Source organism: Malus domestica, chromosome 05 (genome assembly GCF_042453785.1).
Source record: "Malus domestica chromosome 05, GDT2T_hap1".
Taxonomy (NCBI): domain Eukaryota; kingdom Viridiplantae; phylum Streptophyta; class Magnoliopsida; order Rosales; family Rosaceae; genus Malus; species Malus domestica.
The window spans coordinates 21,155,189-21,160,829 of record NC_091665.1 but is presented as its reverse complement, the minus strand read 5'-3'; positions in this window follow the sequence as shown (position 1 = coordinate 21,160,829).

The following is a 5,641-nucleotide window of genomic DNA, read 5'->3' as shown; positions in this document are numbered from 1 at the left end:
GGGTGATGGACATGTTATTCAGCTTTACCTTCAGGTGATGGACAAGTTATCCAGCTTCACCTTTGGGTGATGGACAGGTTATACAGCTTCACCTTTTGGTGATGGACAGGTTATTCAGCTTCACTTTCGGGTGATGGACATGTATTGCCTTCGGGCGACTATGATACCCCTAGAGAGTACAGTATTGAGGAGATTTGGGGATTTTCCTTCGAACAGTGTTTTCAGCATTACTGGGCATTGTTTTACACGTACATGTTTACGAAGGTTTTGGCGTGGCATGCTAGGGTTTTTTTCGGGCGACTATGATACCCCTAGAGAGTACAGTATTGAGGAGATTTGTGGATTTGCTTTCAGGCGGTGTTTTCAGCATTACTGGGCATGGTTTTACACGTACATATTTACGAAGGTTTTGGCGTGGCATGCTGGGGTTTTCATAAAGTCTATTATATAGTATTATATATGTTTTCAAAACAGGGGGTTACTATGTTCTAAAATAAAATGGTTTTCCTATTATTAGTATTGTTATTATTATAAACTTTGGTCCACTCACCTTTCTTGTTTTGCGCCCCCTCAGGAGTTAAAGTCGAGGCACACAATCCCGGCGTCAGGACACCTCCGCTTAGGCATATTCAAATCTTCTTTGGGTAAGACCCATTCTTTGGTTCGTACCTTCTTATCATAATTCTTTCACTTGATTCCTGGTTAGTTGTATGCTCTGAACACGATTCTACACTAGTGTATCTCTTTCTAATTACATATTTTATCGGTACTCATGTTTTTAATGGCTTCGTCACCCTTAGGTGTTGGCCAATATGTGCCTACCCTGATATTTGTGGATATTAGGGTTAGGGCGTGTCATAAATTGAACTCCATCATGATGTCGTGCATCATATTACACAACATGATTATGGAGGATGAACGAGATAGATATATTTGATGGAGGGTCTGATGACGACCAAGATGATCCAAATAGGTCAAGGAGGGCTTGTGCAAAAATATATGATGGGCCTAATTTTCCTTTGGATCTAAGAACTGGTAATATCTCTTTAAATGAGTACATGAGGTGCCATATGATGATACGTTCGCGTGCCACAAATAAATACCTACAATAGGATCTTGTTGCACATCTTTGGGCCGAAAGAAGCATGGAGTAGGCATTTAATTTTTATGTTGTTAAATGTTTTTTTAATGTTGTTTAAGTTTGAATAACTCCCCCAAGTAGTACTAGGGTGGAGATTGTGTTGTTTAAGTTTAATGTTATTTAATATTGAATAATGTTGTTTACTGTTGTTTAGTGTTGTTTAATGTTGTTTGATGGCTTAGGTAGTTATAAGAAAAAAATTAGAATTTTTTTAGTTTTTTATTTTTTTTAAATTTTGTCCTAAAAAAAAATTCAAATTCAACGATCACTTGGCTAGGTAGCTGTTGCATTCAAACAATTGGATCGGCCCAGGGCCGGTTGGCTGGCCTGTTTTCCCATTTTTGGTCCGGTGGGGCCCACGAGCCCTTTGGCCTATCCCTCGGTTGGCAACGATTTTCGTGTCATTTCGGGCTATTTTTAGCCCTATGACCCTCTGGCCGAATCGGTTGGAGATGACCTAAGGTGCACAAGATAAACATACTTGTTAAGTCCATAAAAAGAACAATCACAAATTACTCAAATATTGAAACCCTAATTATGCAATTCCCCAATAAATCACAGATTACAAAACGAAATTACATCAAATTTCAAATGAACAATCACAAATAGAAGACCAAATCCTAATTCTGCAATTCCACCAAACATTGAAACCCTAAAATACACAATTTTATACACACCAAACCCTAAAATAGAAGACCAAATCCTAATTCCTAAATTCCACAAAATAGTAAAATCATAAAATACAAATTAAACATCACGTAAATTGGAGAATCCACAATTTTGTACCTGTTTATACTTCTTCTGTCGCATTCCGTCCGCCGTCTCGATAATGAATTCGGTGGAGAATATGTTCATAAGCTTGGCGCTGTAGCCTTTGCGTCCAGCGGTGGTCTTCTTCACCATATTATCATAGTTGCTACTCATCAGGACGTGTCCGAAGATCAACTACGGGACATAGACCTCTCTTCCTGGTGAATCTCGACAGGGAACTCCAACGTTGTTGTTGTAGATGCTGATGCAGACATCAATGGACGGAGACAATGAGGAGATAAGTGAGAGTAGTACCTGATGATATTGAGAGCGGTTGAGATACGAAGGCGGTCATTGTTGGGGCGACGGAGCAACTGAAGAGGAGACGGAGAGGGGAGACAGAGCATGGCCGAGAGATTTGGATATTAGATAGACAAAAGACTTGTCGTTAGGGGTAGAATTGGAAACTCATTGTTTGAGCCATTTTAATTGGACAGGTTTAATGTTAGGCTTTGTCCTAACTATTAAATAAAGTTATTATATGGTTTTTGGTTAAAATTCAAAGTATTGAAGCCATTTTCATTAGTTTTCCTCTCAATAAATAGACAGTTCGGATTGTTGAAATTGAATAAATAATGCCCCACAATTAGTCCTCATTTTTACCAGATTAGATATTCATTTGAATAAAGGCTATATGTACATGTGCATATATACTCTGTGTGTATGCATATTTTTTTATGAGAAAATAAAAAGCTTAAAGAGATTGACTGCCGTCACTTCCAGTCACAATATAGTGAAAAACATGGCCATTCTTGCCACAGACGAGAAAGACCTATTCCAAAGATTAAAATTATAAACTGAAATCAGTATTAGCAATTGTGTCCGCCAAAAGTTTCGCTTCCTTGTGGACATGGTTCCATGAATTGGAATCAAATATGGATGTCAGCCACTGATATCTTCAATGGTTCACTGTAATTTTATTATATTGTATGCTTTTGTCACATTGTTTTTTTATTTTGGTCCATTCTGTTATATTATACTATTTACACATTTGATCCTTTCACATGTCCCATTTGATTCAAGAATTTTGATTTAGTCCACACATCATAGATGAATTTTTTTTTTGGTGGATTGCCGTCCCAATTATACTACTTCTAAATGCCTACTTCTAAAAATCAAGTCCAAACCCCAAATCCCCCAAAACTTTATAAACACACATCACTAACTCACCTTCATCATTCAGCTCAGCTCACTACAGTTCAAATATTTAATCAATCACTTCTCTTGTTTTCAACCCTTAACCATTTTACCAAAAATGAGGAGCTCTACCAAAGCAAACAAGCAAAGCATGCTGATGTACATTATTTGTGCACCCATAAAGACCTTGACCAAGACCAGGAATTTTTACATGAGAAGTGTGGAGGATTGTGCCGGCAGGGTGGGTCATGGTGGTGGTGGTGTGAGCGGTTACACTGCCTCACAAGTTCCGCACGTTCCCAGAAGCTTCAGTATCAATCCTTCGAGTTCTAGCAATGATGAGGACGTGAGGCAGCTTCTTAGAACATCGACGTCAAATAGGAATAACAGTGTAGAGAAATATAATAAGAACAAGTCAGCAAGTAATTCAGATATGCATAGAAGACCAATCGCTCAACCAATTGTTAGACAACCCAAAAACACTATGAATGGAATGGGGGTGCGGGGTTACAGTGTTGGGTTGACGATGGGAAGGATTGATGAGGAGACCGCTTGTTCTTTTCGGGAAGATGAAGCGAATGAGAAGATTGATTTGTATCCAAGAAGGAGAAGTTATGCAGTCGAGAAGAACTGTCGGGCTTGCATAAATTGTGAAGTACTAAGTTCTTGATAGTCTAGCCCATTGTTTGTTTCTTTCATGACCAATCGATATTCAGAAATTTAGATAAAAACTAGAAATTAGGCCCGCGCGTTGCCGCGGGAACCGGCTGTTTCAAGCGTAATCGGATGAATAAAACACATTTAAGTTGAATAAATTCAACACAATTATGAACAAACAAAGGGATGAAACTGACATCCCGAAAAAATTCCTTCTTATACTGTCAAATTTCATGACATCATTGTGCTAGAAATTGATTTCATCTATAATGGATTTTCAGGGATACATAATTGGCAATCCAGCTACAAATGTTAAAGGGGATGTTAACTCGAGAATCGAGTATGCTCATCGTATGGCGCTTATATCAGATAGAATATACGAGGTATGCATATCGCTGTTGGTTTTGTTTCAAGAGCTAAGTTTTAAGGTCCCTTTGTAACTTCTAAGAAGCACATAGCAATATCATATCTAAAGTTTGAATAAAAAATATGCTTATGCAAAGCAAAGGAATAAACCCTCATAGATAACAATTATACAAGTGTTGAGTACAATGTGTCGCTACATTCTTATAAGATTCGGATGCAGTAGTGCACTCAAGTTGCACTCCACAAATTAACAGTTTTAATTGCTTTATTTTTAGTCAACTACAAGGAATTGCAATGGCGAATACGTAGATGTAGATCCAAACAATCAACTATGCCTCAACAGTCTTCAAGCTTTCCAGGGGGTACGTGTTTGGATCAAAACTTGAACTTTGGGCTCAAGAAAGGAGCTGGCCCAAAAGGAGGCCTGAAGGGAAAGTCAGCCGAAGCCCAGTCGAAATCCAAAAAAACAGAAAGGGCCTTTTTTGACTTGGTGCAGCTCATGAAGACCACTTGCTTACCTACCCAAAGGCCAAGTGGTATAGACTGACCAGCTACATAGCCTATAAAGTACTTTATGGTGGCAGTACATGTAAAATAGCTGATGAGTCATCACCCTTCAAACCGCATTCAGGCAAGGTTGCTGCTACAGGAGGCCAAGCCGAGTTGTCTATATAAGAAGAAAGAGAAACCAGGAATAAAGACACTCAAACAAACAAACAAATGCAAGCACAAACTCTGCTCAAAGCCAAATTTGCCTTCAGAACGAAGCTATAGTCAGCCCAAGCCTTCATCCCTCTCGGGACAAGCCTTCACTCAAACCCTTGTAATAGCTCTGCTACCCTGTTCAACCTTGCTGTAGTATCAATTTCTCTTTAAAACTCCTCTCCTTACCTCTCCCTAAAAAGCTCTCAGACCCTTAATAAGCCACAAAGATAGGAACCTGCAAGACGACCAGGCTTGCCCGACAAGGTTAAACCTTGCCCGACCTTCTTTGTGTTTTTTCTTTTCATTCATTAGCCTAGCAATATGTTGTATACTTCCAGTTATATTCCAGTTATTTCTAGCAAGATGACTATTAAAAGGCTTTCTCAGTACTTGGATCCGATTTGAATATATATTCATTGTTCAAACCAGATCTAAGTTTTAAGCCCTCGGGCATGTAAATTTGATCAGTTAAAAGTCCTTGGCCTCAAGGCATAAAAAAGAACCTTATGTGGACTTAACCCATCCACGACAATCCTTGATAAACGAGAAGTCCGAAGTTACTTGGGGCGCAAGTAATCGACCTACCTCTTAGTCTTATTTCTATTATATTATGATTATCATAGAACGCGTAAGCATAGAATGGATTCTGATGGGAAGCCTCAAGGCCTACACCTAAGGCCCCACGAAGGCACCTATTTGGATTCATTCCGTTCTACGGTCTAGAACGTTTGAGTATAAGAACGAACTCTAATGGGAAGCCTCAAGGCCTACATCTAAGGCCCTACAAAGGCACCTATTTGGGTTCATTCTACCTCTCAGACTCGG